Here is a 19951-nt window from a genome sequence, read left to right as displayed (position 1 = left end):
CCGAAATTAGCTCTTTCTTTACGGTCATTACACGGCGAAAGAGCCTCATTGTTCAGGCAGATTACCAGCTTATCAAATGTAAACACCTGAAGGGGCTTATATCTTGGCTGGCTTAGTTTTTTGTAGTTTTTTTTTTTTTTTTTTCAGCTTAGTGGCTTATACTTTGAGGCATTATGTTAAAGTGCACGAGTTGGTATTTCGCGTTAATATGCTCCTGTTAATACCAGGATATTGATGGCAATTGGGATACCTTTAGCCCGCCTGTTTTAGTGGTTGTAATAATTACTATACATTGTGTGCCGCTTTGTACGTATTTATACATGCGTATTTTGGGTTAGTATATTTGAATATTCGTTATGCTTGGAAAATACGTTATTTTAACCACTGTATACCCCGTGCATAGATATGAATATCATACTTTACAAGGACAAACAATGGTATTTTGTATTCGTTTTTTATCTGAGTCGACCTGTGCTCACGACTGCATATGGAAAATCTGATTTCTAACTGTATCCTGTACTATAAAGAGTACAGTTACTGAAAGCTGTTTTGCACTTCTGTGTATACCTATGAAAATGTACTCTCTCTCTCTCTCTCTCTCTCTCTCTCTCTCTCTCTCTCTCTCTCTCTCTCTCTCTCTCTGCAAATATAACTGCTGATGCTTCAATTTTTGAGCGATTGTATTTTTTATCAATGGACACGAAACAAGTCCTTTCAATTCGTGTGTTTGCATGTTTGTGTGTGTGTGTGCGTGTGTGTTTTTAACCTTTGCTCAGAAGTAGTTCAGATTAATATGAGCCAGAAACAGCTCAAGATATTGTAGTTTTTTTAATTATCTTTATTTTCTCTTCCTTCGTCGGTCGATTACAGTTTACAAGGATAATTCGGCTTAAATATCTCCTTTGAAAGTCTATTATGTCCTTTGGTTTCCCTTGTACTCTGAAAGTGGGTTTGATAATCTTTGTTTAACTTCAAGATATTCCTTTCGTTTTAGTTTCCCTAGGATTGGACACGGTTAAATCGTTTTTGTGAATCATTTCAAGCGAGCATCTTCACTAGGAAACTGATTACCTACTTCAAATCGTTTTCCGAAAGAACCACCTGATTATTGTTTCACAGGGGAATGGAAAACAAGATACATTTCTCAAAATGAGCAAAACTTCGGGTGTGTTTCATATTTATGAATGATCATCTCTTGAAGAATGATTTACCTCAAGAGAATCTCTCAATTTTTTTTCATTTGGCCTCTCTTATCTTGCAACCAGGAAATTCAATACTTTCCAGCTACACTTGGCAAAAGATTTTTTTTTTTTAGAAGATTCGTGATATTTCGAGTTCCGAGTCTCGAAATTCATATCTCTTTTATTTCCTCGTAGCAGGAAAAGAAAAAGAATATCTTTCCTCACAAAAAATTAATATTTTTTTTTTTCGTATTCCATGTCTCCGTATTCTTCTGTTTGATGAGTTTTCCCGTTCTCAACATTCTCATCTTTTATAAGTTTTATGTCAGCTTCATTCTCAAAGCTTTTTTTTTTTTTATCTGCTGATTATTTCGGTCGAAAGAAAATTACAAGCTTTGGAAAATCATGATGTATTTGTTTCTTTACAATTTCCTTCCAAGTTTTTCCGGAGCGCCTGTCCCATCAAGCAGAATATAATCATTCTTTATGAAAGTCATCTAGTAATTTGCATAGCAATTTATCAATATTTCTTACTCTTTTCTGTTCCGTGCTTATGTGTATTTTCTTCCGAAGAAATAAAAAAAATTAATAAAAATATAAAAAAATAAATGAAGCATAGGAAATAAATAAAATATAAAACATAAATAGAAAAAATAAAAATAAATAAAAAAGATGATAAAATAATACAAAATAAACAAAACATAAATACAAGATAAAACATAGAAAATAAACAAATACAAATTAAAAAAAAAAAACACTCTCTACCCAAGACATGCCCGTCTCACTAAGCGACTACCCAAACACGCAAGAGCCAGGTGGCACCGAGACCTTAGATTTTATTGAGGTGTTCCAGTGTCCCCAGAAATATTTTCCTACCCGCTGAAGTGGGCCGAAGAATTTCGCATCTTGGCTTCCAGAGATTTCATTTTTTTTTTTTTTTTTACCCTTTCCATGATGACGCGGCATATTTGCATTCCCCGTCATCATCCACCGGTCCGGTCATTTGCATGGATACGAGGTCATGAAAGGTTAACCGGATGGATCACGTGTGGCGAAAACAAATTCGGTTGGGGTCTTCGAGGATGAAAGTATCCTCGTAGAAAAGTGATGTCGCGCTAGAAGAATGAATGCCTTCGGGGGCAGCTGAATGCTTGCGTGAGTCCTGGTGTGCTTGCGACTTGTAGTGATATTTCACAGTGATTTCTGCAAGACAAGTATAAAACTCATTTGGGGAACTTTTTATTAATGCGACGCTATTTTTTGACGGATTTTTAAATTTTGTTTCGATGATTTTTTTTTTCATGTCGTGACAGCTGTCAACTAATATTTTTTTTTTATTTCGTGGCAGTTGCCAAACATTTTTATTTATTTCGTGACAGTTGCCAACTAATGTTTTGTATTGCAATTTCGTTTTTTTTTTTATTTGATGACAGTTGCGAATTAATTCTTTTATTTCACGACAGTTCATAAAATGAGTTAGGTTAGAATTGCAGGGGGAATATTCTTACAGAAACCTATAATATATGTGTGTATATGTGTGTGTGTGCGCTTGTATGAATGCTTCCTCTGAAATCCTAACCCAATCCAGATTCCATAAGAAAACATCCCCCAAAAAAATATCTGCATCAGAAAAAAAAAGGCCTCGACTGAACGCACCATAGAAGCTTGCAAGAAAAACAAAGAAAAAATATGCTGTATATTCTTTCAAATGTTTCGAATATTTGACAAATCATAACAATAATCCCTGAGTGACAGAACAGACATGACAATGCTCCCCAGAAAGACTGACCAGGCACGACAGTCCTCCCCAGAAAGACTGACCAGGCACGACAGTCCTCGCCAGAAAGACTGACCAGGCACGAGTCCTCCCAGAGTCCTCCCCAGAAAGACTGACCAGGCACGACAGTCCTCCCCAGAGAGACTGACCAGGCATGATCATCCTCCCCAGAGAGACTGACCAGGCATGACAGTCCTCCCCAGTGAGACTAACCAGGCACGACAGTCCTCCCCAGAGAGACTGACCAGGCACGACAGTCCTCCCCAGAGAGACTGACCAGGCACGACAGTCCTCCCCAGAAAGACTGACCAGGCATGACAGTCCTCCCCAGAGAGACTGACCAGGCATGACAGTCCTCCCCAGAAAGACTGACCAGGCACGACAGTCCTCCCCAGAGAGACTGACCAGGCATGACCGTCCTCCCCAGAAAGACTGACCAGGCACGAGTCCTCCCCAGAGAGACTGACGAGGCACGACAGTCCTCCCCAGAGAGACTGACCAGGCATGACCGTCCTCCCCAGAAAGACATTGATCGAAAAACAAGATAGAGGCATTGAAGACAAAGATGGCTTTATGGATATTGCATATGCAAGAGAGGGGAAGGGAGAAGGAGGGGTGCGTCAGTCTCCTGGTGCAAGCACCCCACCCCTCCCCATTCCTCCAGCATTTTCCCCCGTCCACGAAAGGTCAATTGCTTGCTTTCAAAAGGCACTCCCGAAGGGGATGCGCCGGTATTCATGTTGTTTTCCCATTACGGGATCTTGGAACGGAAACCAAATTCGCTGGACATTTACCTTTCTTTTTAATGGATGAATTTGAGCAAGAAACGAATTCAGGGGAATGTAATATCAACAATAAAATCAAGGAAGATAGCAACATCTCTATAATAATAATAATAATAATAATAATAATAATAATAATAATAATAATAATAATAATAATAATAATAATAATAATAATATCATGAGTAATACGTGTAAAATTATTATTCACAATAACAGATCTGCCAAAATGCATCGAAATTTAATACAGAGTTTTAGAAAATTCATCAGCTCTCACTGGTAGCCGGAATGTTTTAAAACTGAAATTCTCTTGCTAACTTACTAAATTTGGGCGGGGGTAAGGCTCTGGCTGCTGATTGGTCGATCCCTTGCCCACGTGATGCCTATTGTGGTTGTTACATCATAACTGAGGCGTTGTTGTCACCTGTTTGGCAGCGACACAGGCGCCTAGCCGGGAAATCTATATCTCCTGCTCCTCGTAAGGACCCCGTTTGGTCTTGGTCAGGAACTGATTAATGGCTACTTCTGTAAATGAAACCAGAAGTGTTTCCACTCCAGGCCACTGGAGCCTTGAGGCTATAGTCCTGTGCTTCAGGTTCTCTTTTCTGCTGGAAAGGGGGTGGAGTGGGTAGGCAGGATCACGCCGAGGTAGGGGGAGTAGTACCCTCTGCGCACCTTCACGTAATGCACAGCAGGTACTACTAAAGGGTGCTTGCAGCGTCCCCTCGGGCACTAGCTGTGTGCAATTGCGTGGTTTTCTCCCAGTTCCACCTTTAGGTCATCGTACTTCACCTCCTTTATTTTCAGGATCTCTTTTCTTGCTGTCCAAACACTTCAACTCCATCTTTCCACTGTTTTGACTATTTTTTATGTATTAAGGTTAACGTTTAAGTTACATATCGAAAGAACTGGGAATTTTTCAAGTTCATGAAAGGAGACGGGCATCTGAGCGCTGGATGGCTAAAAGTGCCCCATTGCTCGGCTTGACAGCCTAAGCTTCATAAACTTGTCAATCAATCGATAGGTGAGGAGTTTTCGGAAGCGAGCCTAAGTTGCACAAACAGATGACCTTGTCACTAACACCTCGCTGAAGCGATGATTAGAAAATTCGTGGTTGTCTAAGACCCTGTGCACTCAGCTGATTTCGGTGCTTATGAAGGGCTAAAGAAGAACACCGTGAGAGGACCCTCGTCCCCTAGGTGTTCAAAAGGGGCTTCTTGTTTCACGCGCTGCGCACACTCACGCCCTTAAGGCCATGTCCCAGGAGGCTGGGTTTGCGATACCCAAGGGGCCTCGGGATACAAAAAACTTCAAGGGGAGGGAGGGAACCATTATTTGCCCTCTCACTCGTAAATGTGGATGAGTTTTCTGCGTATTCTCCTTCAGGGATGTGTGATAAATATAACTATATATATATATATATATATATATATATATATATATATATATATATATATATATATATATATATATATATATATATATATATATATATATATATATATATATATATATATATATATATAGATATATATATATATATACTTGATCGTATATCTATTCATGATGACCAACACCATGCATCTGTTTCCACTTTTGTCTAAGACGGTGGAAGAGGAAGTGGAGGAAGAAGAAGAAGAAAGAAAGAAAGAAAGAGAAGAAAGAAGTGGACGTCAGTTGGTTCTTATCACCGGAGCTGCTGTTTTCTTCTTCTTCTTCTTCTTCTTCTTCTTCTTCTTCTTCTTCTTCTTCTTCTTCTTCTTCTTCTTCTTCTTCCAGAGGTCCTTTTTCTCTCTCTCTGTTCTCCTCTCCTGTCCCCCTGAGCCCCTGGAATGGCGCCTCTGGATCAAGGATGCGAAGCCCACGAAGGCACAGAGGTCCGCCGGGAAGAAGCAGTAGCGGGACAAGCTAGGAGGAGGAGGAGGAGGAGGAGGAGGAGGAGGAGGAGGGACAGGGAAAATAGTCATCCCTAAAAATCCAATGACTGGAGGGCTTACAAGATCTTGGATGGTCGTGGGGCGAGGACGTCATCAAGCTATAAGCCGTGTTTATTCTCCTTTTATTCTCTCCCGTTTATTTGTTCTTTTTCTCTTATGTCTATTTTCTTTTTTGTTCTCTGGTGTTTATTTGCTCTTTGTGCCTCAAGCTTATGTCCTCCTTTATCCCTTATTTGATTTTGTTGTTCCGTTTTTTTCTTATGTTTTTTCTTTTTATTTTTTTTTTTTTTTTCTGGTGTTTATTTGCCCTTTATATCTCACGCTTATGATTTCCTTTATCCCTTATTTGATTTTGGTCCCCCGTTTTCTCACAGGCAAAGATGATATTTTCCTATTTTTCTAATGGAAATAAAGACATGATTCATACATCTTTATAATTCATGCGTATTATATTTCATTCTTTCTTTTGTCGAGAGAGAGAGACTGTTGCCATAGATGATTTTACGGAAATAGTAAGAAACGTAAGTCGCTTTTTTGTTTTTCTCTTTCATTATATTTTTTTATAGTGAAAACTATGACAACTTTATGTGTCCATTGGAATACAAAAAGTATATCAATGTTCTCTTTTTACCATATTTATTTTCCTTTCTTTTCCCATTTATGGGAAGGTTACGAGAACCTCATCAAAGTGGAAATGATAATCTATTATCTCTCTCTCTCTCTCTCTCTCTCTCTCTCTCTCTCTCTCTCTCTCTCTCTCTCTCTCTCTCTCTCTCTCTCTCTGGATGTGTCAAATGATAAATTAACACAAAGAATGTTGTAAGCTAATGCATGTTACTTTCCTTCTTATTTTGGGTAAGTAGACAGGATCGGGTAACAGGCTTATGCATATGAATTTTGATGTATCAATATACAGTACATACATACATATACAGTATATGTATGTATATATATACATATATATATATATATGTGTATATATATATATACATATACATACTGTATGTGTGTGCGTGTATGTATGCGTGTATGTATGTTTGTATGTATGTTTATATGTATGTATGTATGCATACCATCAAAACGATGACCTTATGATTGAATACACAAGGGGAAGGAGCGAATACATTATATTAGGGAATATATTTCGGCGTTTATTGTATCCTTAACAAGAACAGAAAATGGAAGAACAGTAATTACGTGATTCGTAATGACTGATTTGTTAAACTCCCGTATTATTGCTCTTGTTCAATAAGTGAATAACTTAATTACGAAGAAAGTGAGTGGGAATTAATAGAGATGGAGAATAAATTTAGAGAGAGAGAGAGAGAGAGAGAGAGAGAGAGAGAGAGAGAGAGAGAGAGAGAGAGAGAGAGAGAGAGAGAGAGAGAAATTTAAAACAAGAGAGATTTAACCTTTTACAGGTTCACTAAATGGAGAGTCTATGAGCGCCAGTACTGCCTTTTCTCTTAATTGTTTGCCCTACGTTTCCCCTACACTTCCCCTACATTTCCCCTACACCCTCCCCGATGCCTTCCCTCCCAAGCTTCATCCCCTTCCCTTCCCAGCAACGGCAGGGAACAGGACTTCGCATACATCACGGGGATCCATCCTACTTTTTCCCCTTCTCATCAGATAAGTCGCTCCGTAATGGAGTGCAGGGGGAGGGCAAAGCGTTTCCCCGAAGCTGACACAAAATAGGGGACATTTCCCTAAAGCGCCCTGTCTTTCTCCCTGTCCCTTCCCAAAGGCTGGAGGGAGGAGGGGAGACTGCTGCACGATTTTCTCCCCTGAAAACGCCGCGCGGCTGATTTGCATGGGCAAAGAGGTAAACAAGGCGAGCGAAGGATAAATATTTTGGGAAGGAAGGCGGGCCTAAATAAGCCTGTCCGCCCTGTCCTCTCTGGGAGAGCGTCGGTGGTTCCGGCCAGAGAGCTTCGCTGTGCAGGAGGGAGACAATATTCGTGGGTTTTACTTATAACGAATCTGTCGTGAGTGTCCGTTCAGCTCACGCGAATGTACCTCTACCGAGAACGCTTGTGACGCATCCTCGGCCCAAGACTGGACAAAGGAAGAGCGTCGAGCGCAAGTTAAGCATGTCTTGTGCAAATAAATAAATAAATAAAATTAACAAGTAAATGACAGGTGTGCTTGATACTGTAAAACGGGGACATTTAAGTATGCTGACATCACAAAAATAAGGATTTCATCCAAATGTTGATGGATATGAATACATATGAATACATTAACAAATATCTAAAGAGTGAATCATTTACGTATTTGCGTCAACTGAATAAATAAATCAATCAGTCTGTAGGTCGTTTAATGATATGGGATCAGTTACGACACAGCTCTCTCTCTCTCTCTCACTCTCTCTTAAATATCTCTCTCTGAAACCCTAAATTCTCAGCCTTAAACACGAATGAAAATATAAATTTATAAATATATATATATATATATATATATATATATATATATATATATATATATATATATATATATATATATATATATATATATATATATATATATTATATAAAAACGTAAAATTAAAAACACAGATGAAGGGAAACCATTGATACTTATCAAATACATTTCAATCATCATTCATAATACTAAAAATGTAGTAACATTCGAATGGACAAAGTCGAAAAGATCACTACCATGGAAAATAAGGGTCAACACAGTCCGTTAAATCATTCTTGGACAGGAAATTCTTTCGTGAAAAAGTATTATTATTATTATTATTATTATTATTATTATTATTATTATTATTATTATTATTATTATTATTATTATTATTATTATTATTATTATTATTATTATTATTATTATTATTATTATTATTATTATTATTATAAACTGACGTATTCAGTCTTACGTATTTATGACGAATATATGAATACTTGACAGCAAATGTATAATTATTTGCGTGTGGGTCATTGTGTAAGTGTTTGTGTGTGATTATGTGTATGTAACGTATACATACGTATAAATGAATATCCAGTAATACGTACTTCTACATAACGATGTGTGTTATAGACCTGGCATGGGAATGTATAAATACGCGAGTATGTCTGTCTGTCCGTCTGATAACCAAGTACACGTTCTCACCGACATTCATATATTCAAAAGTAAAGCTTACACAGACGTGTACAGACACGCACAAACACGAACCTAAGTATTTGCGTGCGTGCGTGAGCACTTTGCTCAGTAAGTTCTGGCACCAAGACCCACTTTTTTTCATATGCGAATATATAAAACACCTAAAAAACAAGACAAAAAAAATCTGCCCCCTCAACTAGCGAGGCATTGAACCTTGCATACTGTGAGTGCCCTTGAAACGCTTGACCTGAAGTGCCCTTCAGAGGGGGCGAGGCGTTTAAGGGAGGCTCCTAATTAAAGAATGCCCTCCAGGGCACAGCTCAAATGACCCCCGTCAGCAAAGGTGGAGGAAGAAATCTCGGCCAGGTACTTCAATTAGCAAAAACTCTCGTGAGCCAGGTGCTCCGGGGAAGGACTGCGAGAGATAGAGAGGCTTGACACTGAGGGATTTGCTCAGAATAATAATAATAATAATAATAATAATAATAATAATAATAATAATAATAATAAAACTGATTTATTGGAAGGACACGAAAATGACTAAACCGCCAATACAAAGTTATCAACTGCATGGCATTCAAGTTTTGGTGGAAAGAGTCTCTCTCTCTCTCTCTCTCTCTCTCTCTCTCTCTCTCTCTCTCTCTCTCTCTCTCTCTGCGAGGAATATGCAAATGGCCTCGACGTATAATGCTTCGATTTGCCTCATTCTCGAGGGGAATTGCTTGTGTCTGGGATGTCATCTCCAAGAAGAGAAGAAAATACAGCGAGATAGTCTCAGGAATGCCTCAAGATGTTTACCTGGGTATTATGAGCAACTCATGCATGCGCACTCAACTCAATCCAGTCGTTTTTAGGTTTCATTGTCACGTGATACGCGCAGGTCAGGTTTCTCTAACCTTAATGTAGCCCATTGCCATACAGTATAGGTGGCTTACCTCGATTGGTTTAAATTAACGTGGCCTTATGCAGGCAAAAGCCATAGTCTCAAATGAGGCACGTTTCTGTTGCAATTTGTTAAAAGAAAAAAGGCCCAGTGGAGGCCTATGGACTCGGCTCTGCTAACCATCACAGCACTCCACGGGCTCTCAAGCTTCACTGTAACCCGTTCCTTCCCTCATTAGACTCCTAAAACTCCTGGTCAAATTTTATTTAATTATTTACCTAATATATTTATTTATTTGAAAGGCACTTACGATATCAATAATCTCAACGCTCCTTTTTTTTTTGGGAGGGGGAGAGAAAATTGGAACCACCCTGAGTGGGCATTTCCTACGTCGCAAGTCAAAATATTTCAGTTCCGTAATTACACATCGATGACATTCTTGATACAATGTATCTAATTCACTTTGAATGGCATTCCAAATATCGACGACATTCTTAAAACTATGCATCTAATTCACTTTCAGTGGGATTTCAAATATCGATGACAATCTTGATACTATGTATCTAATTCACTTTGAATGGCATTCCAAATATCGACGACATTCTTAAAACTATGCATCTAATTCACTTTCAGTGGGATTTCAAATAGCGATGACAACTTGATACAGTGGAATCCAAATTCAAATGATCGATGACAATCTTGATTCCAAATATCGATGACAATCTTGATACTATGTATCTAATTCACTTAGGAATGGCATTCCAAATATCGACGACATTCTTGATACTATGCATCTAATCCACTAAGGAATGGTATTCCAAATATCGATGGCATTCTTATCTATTTAAGTTTGTAATTTATTCAGATTTTATTTATTTAAACAAATCATGTACCTGTATTTACTCTAGTTTACCCTATGCTCCATTAGCATATAATGTAACGTAATACACACTTCACTTATGAAGTATGCAGGGTAAGAATACAGCATTCGTTAGTACAGATATTGCCTAATACTGGACATCCCGGTATCCCGGGAAATACAATGATCCGCCCCAGAATCCCGGGATGCTATGTTACCCCAGGAACATCATTGACAGTACGCCCGCTTAAGAAAAAGGTTAATTAGGATTTGACAAACGCACATACACACACTCACATATTTCAAGAGCAGTTCTAAACTCCTCTCTTTCTCTATTGATTTAAATCCTATTCATCATTCATTCTCTCTCTCTCTCTCTCTCTCTCTCTCTCTCTCTCTCTCTCTCTCTCTCTCTCTCTCTCTCTCATTAATATTCTTTTTGTTTCGGTCACGAATTCAATTCGGGTCTAGGATCTCTGTATATGAAGACGCTATTTTTACCGCCACTCCCTGGTAGCTGTTGATGAGTTGGTTATAGATGGACTACGTTAACTACGGAGAACGCTAACTATGGAGATTATGGAGGACTATAACTACGGAGAACGCTCACTACGGACAACGCCAAGCAGGGAGAACTGTGACTACGGGTACGGAGAACGCTAACTACGGATGCCTATAAAAGATATCTTAGTTTGACCACTGAGCTGGGTAGGGCTGGCCTGAAGGATTAGACTTATTTACGTGGCTAAGAACCTACTGGAGCAACGGGCCTTATTGTGGAATCCTACACATGACGAGAAATGAATTTCTATCAGAAATGCCTAACTAACGTCAGTGCCTACTGCGTGAAACGATAACCACACTGTCAGCAGTAACTCCATGAAGGCAATAAGAAACATAATGGAAAATGCTAAATCAACCTTTGTCCAAACGTACAAACTTAACTGTTAAATCAATCCACAATCGTTTATGGAACTTCAGAGTCCCAGTCTTAATTAATTTCCAACCTCTGCCACGATTCGTCACAAGCCATAAAATGCGATCGCGCCAATTAATTCCTCCACAACTGATTGAACGTCAAATCTCCCCCCCTCCCACCACCACTCCTCAACCCTTTATTTTTGGCCTAAATATCACCTGTCCATCGCCCGAGCATCGGGAACTGATTGGCGTGTTACGAAAATGACCACCCGATTATAATGAAAATTCGTGTTTTCGATTCTGATTGGACTGGAACATGGACAAACGGGCCGCGCGTGTCATGTTTGTTAGTTAATGATTTGGGAGTTTTTATCTGAGTCGAGTTTACTAAACTAACTGTTGTTAAACTGCAACTCTGTTCTCTCTCTCTCTAAAACTTATTTAACTACTTTTAAGTACATCTCTCTCTCTCTCTCTCTCTCTCTCTCTCTCTCTCTCTCTCTCTCTCTCTCTCCATTATGGGCTTGCTCTTTTTACAGATCTTCCTTCTCTTTATCATTTTAAAACTCGGGGTGGAAAAACTGACTGAATACATAAGACACAAAATAGCTTTAAATAACTTAAAGCCCTCGTTCCTTACTTGGGTATTTCATGAGTTAGTAACGTAATCGTCCTTTTGATAATCGGATGAAAGTGTCTTTATCAAACAGAAAGGTCTTCCAAAAGCTCCTACATGTAGTAACAAAAGACTTCTAAAGTCTGCTGCATAAGTGGTCATCCTTCCAAAGTTCGAAATCTATGTATCCTACGAAAATCTGTTTATCTCTGCATAAATTATTTATCGAATTATTAGTCTAGTTATCCTATGATAAGTCAACTAAAATCTTCGGAACTTGGTGTAAAATTCTGCTAAAAAGCCATAGATATCGTGTTAAATACTCTAGCGTACATTTCGCATAACTGGAACCTGTGGGAATGCTGATAAAAAAGTACTAAAACTATATAACAACACTTCTCTTGCATAAAAATAACCATTTGTACACCCCCGGCAACAAGTGACTGTCACAAGTGATGGAGAGTGAGGGAGCTGGAAGGAAGAGGATGGCAGAGGGGTGGGGAGGGTGGGGACGAGAAGCATATGCCAATGGTAGCATAAATTGAAATTTCCAGCACTTTGGGACGAAAATCTCACTCTTGGCCCGGGGACTCTGGACCAAGCGTGCACCACAGGACATCATCTCTGAGACGAGCCCCGGCCAATGGGAAACTATAATGACTGCGAGGGTAGCAGCCTGGGACCTTGGATTTGGGAGAGGGGTGAGGGGAGGAGGAGGGGGGTCTAATGCGGTGCACAGGATGGTACAGGGGGAACAATACGTGGCCCATCTTATTCCATCACCAAAATACGGGCCTAGGGTCTATTTCACTTAACCTCTGGCATAAGCTGTGTGCTTCTCGGTAACAGGGGGGCTGACCTAGCGAGAACAATGGACGAGTGTGTATAAGAATTTGGAATAAAAGAGAGAGTTCATAGCGAACAGTCGATGTGATAGAGAAAAAATTGATCGCGGGGCATAAAAATAAACAATAATTATGTATATATATATATATATATATATATATATATATATATATATATATATATATATATATATACATATATACATAAAGGTACAGAAAATTAGTAACAGAAATACAATATATGGGCAGAGATCCCCAAGTAGGCAACGTATATATTTTCATTTACCGAAAATGTCTGAACCTAAAAATTCAACTGCCTGTCTAGGATATCAGTCTCTCTCTCTCTCTCTCTCTCTCTCTCTCTCTCTCTCTCTCTCTCTCTCTCTCTCTCTCTCTCTCTCTCTGCAGAATGACCTAAGAGGATAAAGATGCAATCTCTCTCTCCCCTTGTCTTCTGTCAGTTTCAGAACTGAAGGGTATAATTCCAGGTATGGAAAAACTTGGACTTATTCGTCTACTTTACTGTCTAATAATTTATCACTTAAGCTAACTGCCTCGTAGTTTGTCTGTCTGTCTCTCTAGTGGCATCTTCCTATCAGTATCACAAGACATCAGAACGCTAAATGAAACGTCTCAGTTTTCCAGGCATGGGGCCAACAACCTCACGGCCCCCCCCCCCCCAAAAAAAAAAGAAATGAAACAGATCGGTGTCATGCAATAACAATCTAACTAAAATCATTCTCAACAAATGTTGATAGGAAATATAAATCCGATTTGATTTGAGGAAAAATTAAAATCATTCTCAGTAAATGCCAGAGGAACACATTCGGTGGGCGAAAACTGGTAATCAGTAAATGTTGTGAGATGTATTCAGTGATGCAAAATCTTAGGAAAGAGTTAAATACTTTTCAGGAGTTTATAATATAACAGCAGTCTGGTCCCTGACATTTCCAGTAGCAAGAGAAAGGAAAAAGCAAATGAGAAAATAAAAACAATTTTGATCTATAGAATTACAGAAAATGTATACATATTATCTAGAATTATGTAAAAAGCTACATAGTGTTTATACATTCAATTTACGTCGTAATTGTATTGCATAAACATCATAGAATAACAGGACTTCATTTAAACAGGAAGGTATCTAATGGATATTTTATTCACAAAAGTTACAAGCATTCGGGGACTAGTCTGTCCCCATCTCCCGGTAGCGGTAAATGGAGTTTTGAAAGATAACCAAGATTAAATACCAAATAAAAGAAAATAAAACTGAACAGAAATGAGTGACACCTCTGGTATTTCTGTTATGAATAACAATCAAAATGAATTAGGTAATTTCAATCGAGTAAAATTAGGGTCCTGATTTTTGCAACGTTTAATTTCAGCATGAACCTAGATTTTTAACATGACTCTTTCCATGTTTTAATTGGGGAAAATAACCAAGATATTTCGGTTCTGTTTATAATGAACGCATTCGTATAATCTTATTTGATACATTAAAGGGAGTAACTTCGTTCTTACCCGAATTACTTTTAATTAAAATCATCTTTTTTGTATATTACCTCCAAGAAAGGAAGCATAAAATTTTGCACAGAATCTGATTAATAAGAATTGCTCTAACTTCACCGGATATAATTAAGAGTTGAAACTTCAGCAGCAGCAATTAAATATGAGTTTCCTTATCTGCGGGTCTTACCTTAATTAAACTAGGCTAAGTAAATCGAACAGTTCGTTCAATCTTGGAAAAGAAGAGAGGTCGAAGGACTAAATTTATTAGATAATTCTAAAAAACAGTTAAATACATTCTTGGGTCGGGTTTGGGTGGCAAATGAGTGTGGGGAGAAAAATATAACCTTTTCCAGTGGTACCTGTGCAGTCTCGAGTTCTGCTAACGCTATATAACCATGTACACTACAGAAGCTATAATATTACCCTGTACACAACAGAAGCTATAGAACAACATTGTACCTTACAGAAGCTAAATAGACCTGTACACTACAGCAACTGTAACTCTGTACACAATAGAAGATATAATATATACCTTGTAATTTACAGAAGCTATTATATAACATTGTACACTACAGAAGTTAGACAACCCTGCACGATACAGAAACTCGGCAATTCTTACCAGATCGTACACGTATCTATCATAGGTACAAACAGTTCTCCTACATGGTAACTTTTTTTTTATAATTTTGATGATATTAATAGATAATGTACCTGAAGACTTTGCTCGTACGAAGATTGGTTGAAAAGAATTTGGTGTAAGAATCTGGAAGATAAGTTAGCTCAACATTCTCTCTACCACTGCCTTTACCTCTCTGGCCTCGTTTGTGTTGTGGTAGCGCACTCGGCTCACAAACTGAAGGGCCGGCATTCGAATCTCATTTTAGACGAGGAAAGACGGTATGGGCGGGTTCATTAAAACCCAGTATGCTTCTTCTACCTAAGCAAAGTGGGTGGAGAGAGAGAGAGAGAGAGAGAGAGAGAGAGAGAGAGAGAGAGAGAGAGAGAGTGTTAACAACCCAGACAAAGTATATATCATTAAAACAGTAAGGCTAAGACAACGTAATCCTCACTCCGGTCTCTCTCTCTCTCTCTCTCTCTCTCTCTCTCTCTCTCTCTCTCTCTCTCTCTCTCTCTCTCTCGTGGAAGAAGATATTTATCCTAGTAAGAATGTTGAAGGATGGATGGATGGTATAATACTGGTATTTGGCTATCGATAATCAAATACCAGTAAAGAATATTATAAAATAAAATATAGCCATAGGGCATTCCCTATTAGTATATTCCTCCCCGGGGTCATCTGGCGGTCATCTCGGAAACAGCCGCTATATTAATATTTTGAACTAGCTACCACTTTCTCCCAAAAATATAATACGAAATAAATACCTCAGCCAAATTTCAGGCCATTAAATAATACCTTAACAAATTGAGATGTTTTGTTTTTATATTGCCTATATGCTTCCACGGTTATCTTATGGGAATATTGTCCACATCACGAATCGGTTCAGTTTGAAAGGTCAAATGCGGCTGCTTTGATGTTCTGTAGTTTTGCTTTTTTGGTTAATCATAAACCCGTATTATTTATACATGTTTACACTGTACCCTGAATTCACGAAGCGTATAAGCTTCATGTAAAGCTACTGATTAATAATTGTACTGTCATACGATAAGGAATAAAAAAAAAAAAAAAAAAAAAAGTGAAATGTGGTGGGATAAACCCTTAGACTTTTTCCCTCTTGGTCAATACCTTTGGAAGCTTCAACACGAACATTGCAAGAAGGTCTGGGTTCGTTTTATCCTCTAATTTTTCCACTGAGAACATATAATAAAATTTATAATAAAACGGTATATTCTATTACATACATACATACATACATACATACGTAAAACTTATGAAAGGCACGTATATAATTACATACATGAATAAGCTTCTTTAGACACACAATTGACAAAAAACAAACGGAGTTACTTAGATTATTATTATTATTATTATTATTATTATTATTATTATTATTATTATTATTATTATTATTATTATTCCTCAAATTTTTTTTCAACATTTTAGTCATCTCTTTCACAGCTTTTTTTATATCTTATGGAAAGGAATATTTTTGTGGAGATAAATAAACAACTTAATAAATAAAATATACAAATGTACCAATGAGATATTAAACAAAATAAAATAAGTCAAGCATAAAAAATAACAAATGCAAAAAAACATAAAATACAAAGATAAAATATAAGGCAATCCAATAAAAAAAAGAGAGAGAGAGAAAAAAAAAAAACAAAAATCTACTTGTATTCACACTAACATCAGTTACGTATTTCCTTAAAACCTATAGATAAATAATCTCAGAAGACAGATTTCCCCTTCAAAGCCCTTAGCCGGAGGAAATGGAATGAATAGAACCTCTGAGTGGAGGGAACATGAATGAACGAATGAGGAAAGGCCTTTGCCTCTCCTAAGAGGCATCACGGCGGCACCCCATACCTAATCCTATTATGTGGAAGAAATGCTAAAAGGAAAAAAAAAAGAAGCCCCTCGGACGAACCCACTTCAAACTCATTCCTTCTGGTGGCTTCTCGAGGCTTTCCTCGTTGTCACTCAACTCCTAAGGGTAGATGAGATCTTGAGGGACGTCTTAGCAAATAAACAATAAATAAATCGACGAAGAAATTGAGTGTTTCTCAGTTGCAAGATTTGGACTTAGGCTAAATGATTTGGATCACAGCAACACCTGGCCTTGTTCGTGAAAGGAACAGGCGAGTTTTACAGATCAGTTTCGAGAGAGAAGGAGACCTGGGGAAATGTACCAAAGGCAATAAATCAAGAGAAAATATATAGAAGAAATTACCAGAAATAATGAAGGGATATACATCGATTCAAGGAGGAACCTGGAGTAAAACACCAAAAGAAATCAATCGCGAGGAAATGTATCGAATGAAAATTAACCGGGAAAAAACACAGAGGCTCGAAAAAACTCAGAGGAAATAAGCCTTGAGGAAAAATTTAAACCAAAATCAGAGGAAATTGCCTCAAGTGCAAATTTAACCAGAAATGAAATAAAATACGTCCCCAAGGAAAAATTAAAACAAAAACTGAGAAAATACGCCCTATGGAAAAGTCAAACCAAAACCAGGAGAAATACGCCCAAAGGAAAATTAAGCCAAAAACAAAGGAAATACGCCCTATGTAAAAATCAAACCAAAATCAGGGGAAATACACCCTAATAAAATATTTAACCAAAACCAGAAGAAATACGCATTGATAAAAAATTAAACTAAAACCAAAGGAATTACACCCTAAGGAAAAATTATACCAAAAACAGAGGAAATACGCACTAAGGAAAAGTTGAACCAAAATTTAGAAAAAAATACGCAAAAATAAAATTAAACCAAACAGATGGAAATACGCTTAAAGAAAAAATTAAACCAAACACAGCAGAAATATGCGTTAAAGAAAAACTAACCAAAATTATAAGCCTTAAGGAAAACTTAAACAAAAAGCAGAAGAAATACGATCTAAGGAAACATTAAGCCATGAACAGGAAATATGGCGTAAGGTCATATTACACCACAAACCCGATGAAATACGCCTTGAGTAAATATTAAACCAAAACCAGATGAAATACGCTTTGAGGAAAAAGTAAACCAAACGAGAAGAATTACGCCTTAAGGAAAAATGAAAACAAAACCTGATGAGGTACACCCTAAGGAAAAATTAAACCAAAAAAGAAGAAATACGCCTTAAGAAAAATAAACCAAAATCAGATGATGAAAAAATTTAAAACCTAGATAAAAAGGAAAAAATTAAACCAAAACCAGATGAAATACGCCCTGAGGAAAAATTAAACCAAAAAAGAAATACGCCTTAAGGAAAAATTAAACCAAAACCTGATGAAATAAGCCGGAAAATTTATAAAAAAGAGGAAATATGCCCTTTGGAAAATTTAAATCAAACTCAGATGAAATAAATACACCTTAAGGGAAAATTTAACCAAACCAGATAAAATACATCTACGGAAAAATTAACCAAACATAGGGGAAAGACGCCCTAAGGAAAAATTAAACCATATAGGAGGATATACCCCATAACGAAAAATCTTAAACCGAAAAAAAGAGGAAATACGCCATAATGATAAAATTACACCACATGTGAAAGACCCTTCAGGAAAAATTAAACCACAACATGAAGAAATACGCCCCGAGGTAAAATTAAACCCGTGGGGGGAATAAACCCGGCGTTTTAGTTCGGAAGAAGACCCGAGATCGCGTACATTCTCAGCAGAGATAATCTGGCTGGGGTAACTTTGCCAACACCTAACTTTAAACTCCGCTTCTCCTCTCCTTCGGACTTAGCTTAATTAAGCCCAAAAGAAAAATACAAAGGATCCCTTTTGTTCCCGACTGAAAAAAAAAGACGTCGGCACTACAGACTAGAGTATTTCTTTAATCAGGGGTGAATATACACAGTTCGGTTCGTAATTGTTGTAAAGACAGAGGAGAGTGTCCAAAAGTATGTGTCTTATGTATATATATATATATATATATTTATATATATATATATATATATATATATATATATATATATATATATATATATATATATATATATTAATATGATAACAATATGGAAATCACATCACGGGAGAGAATATTTTGAAATCGAATGTCTGCCAAGAAAGGTTTGAAAACTAGAATACAAATTTGTTGTGATTAAGAATTTGATGCTTATATAATCTTGTCAGTTCTCCATCACTTATCCCTGGTTAATAATTAACCGGGATTTTAAATGACATTTAATCTTTAAATTTTACACTATTTATCTTCAGTCATTAATTTATATTTACCATCTTTTTTGTGATATGAATATAATGCAAGAGTTCCTTATGTTGTTGTATCTGGTCAACAAATTTCGTTGTTAAGTGTTACACATCTTGGATCAAGGAAACGTCTTCCCCTAAACACCATTTCTCTCTCTCTCCTCTCTCTCTCTCTCTCTCTCTCTCTCTCTCTCTCTCTCTCTCTCTCTCTCTCGTATGGGCACGCATTTCACATATTTTTCGCCCAAATTTCAAAGAACAAACATAAACAGAATAAAGGCGCCACCAAATAAGATATAAACGTTACGGTCTGGAATAAAAGAAATTTTTATGAACATCACTACAAGAAACACAGAATTAAATACTATAATTTATCGCACACATATGTGTATATTCTTATATTCTTTAACTTTAAAAAAACCGGATATTACTGAATAAAACCCTAATATCCTACGTAATATATACATCATGTCTCGATATAATCTCGAGATTATCCACCCTTCTTGTCCGAAAGGTCATGGGGAAGAGAATACTGCTGACAAAGACTTTCTTTGTTCATTAATTTATTTGTTTTACTGTTCACAATTGTTCATGGAATATAGCTTGATTGGTAATATGTTAACGAAAGACAAGATCAGTAGCAGGAGACTAATTGAAATGTGGCAATATTGTACCGTAGAGTTATTCAATTTTGGTCATCGACTCATGAACTTGAGACTTGT

This window comes from Macrobrachium rosenbergii, chromosome 49 (genome assembly GCF_040412425.1).
Source record: "Macrobrachium rosenbergii isolate ZJJX-2024 chromosome 49, ASM4041242v1, whole genome shotgun sequence".
Lineage (NCBI taxonomy): Eukaryota > Metazoa > Arthropoda > Malacostraca > Decapoda > Palaemonidae > Macrobrachium > Macrobrachium rosenbergii.
The sequence above is the reverse complement of the archived record's forward strand: the minus strand, read 5'-3'. Positions refer to the sequence as shown.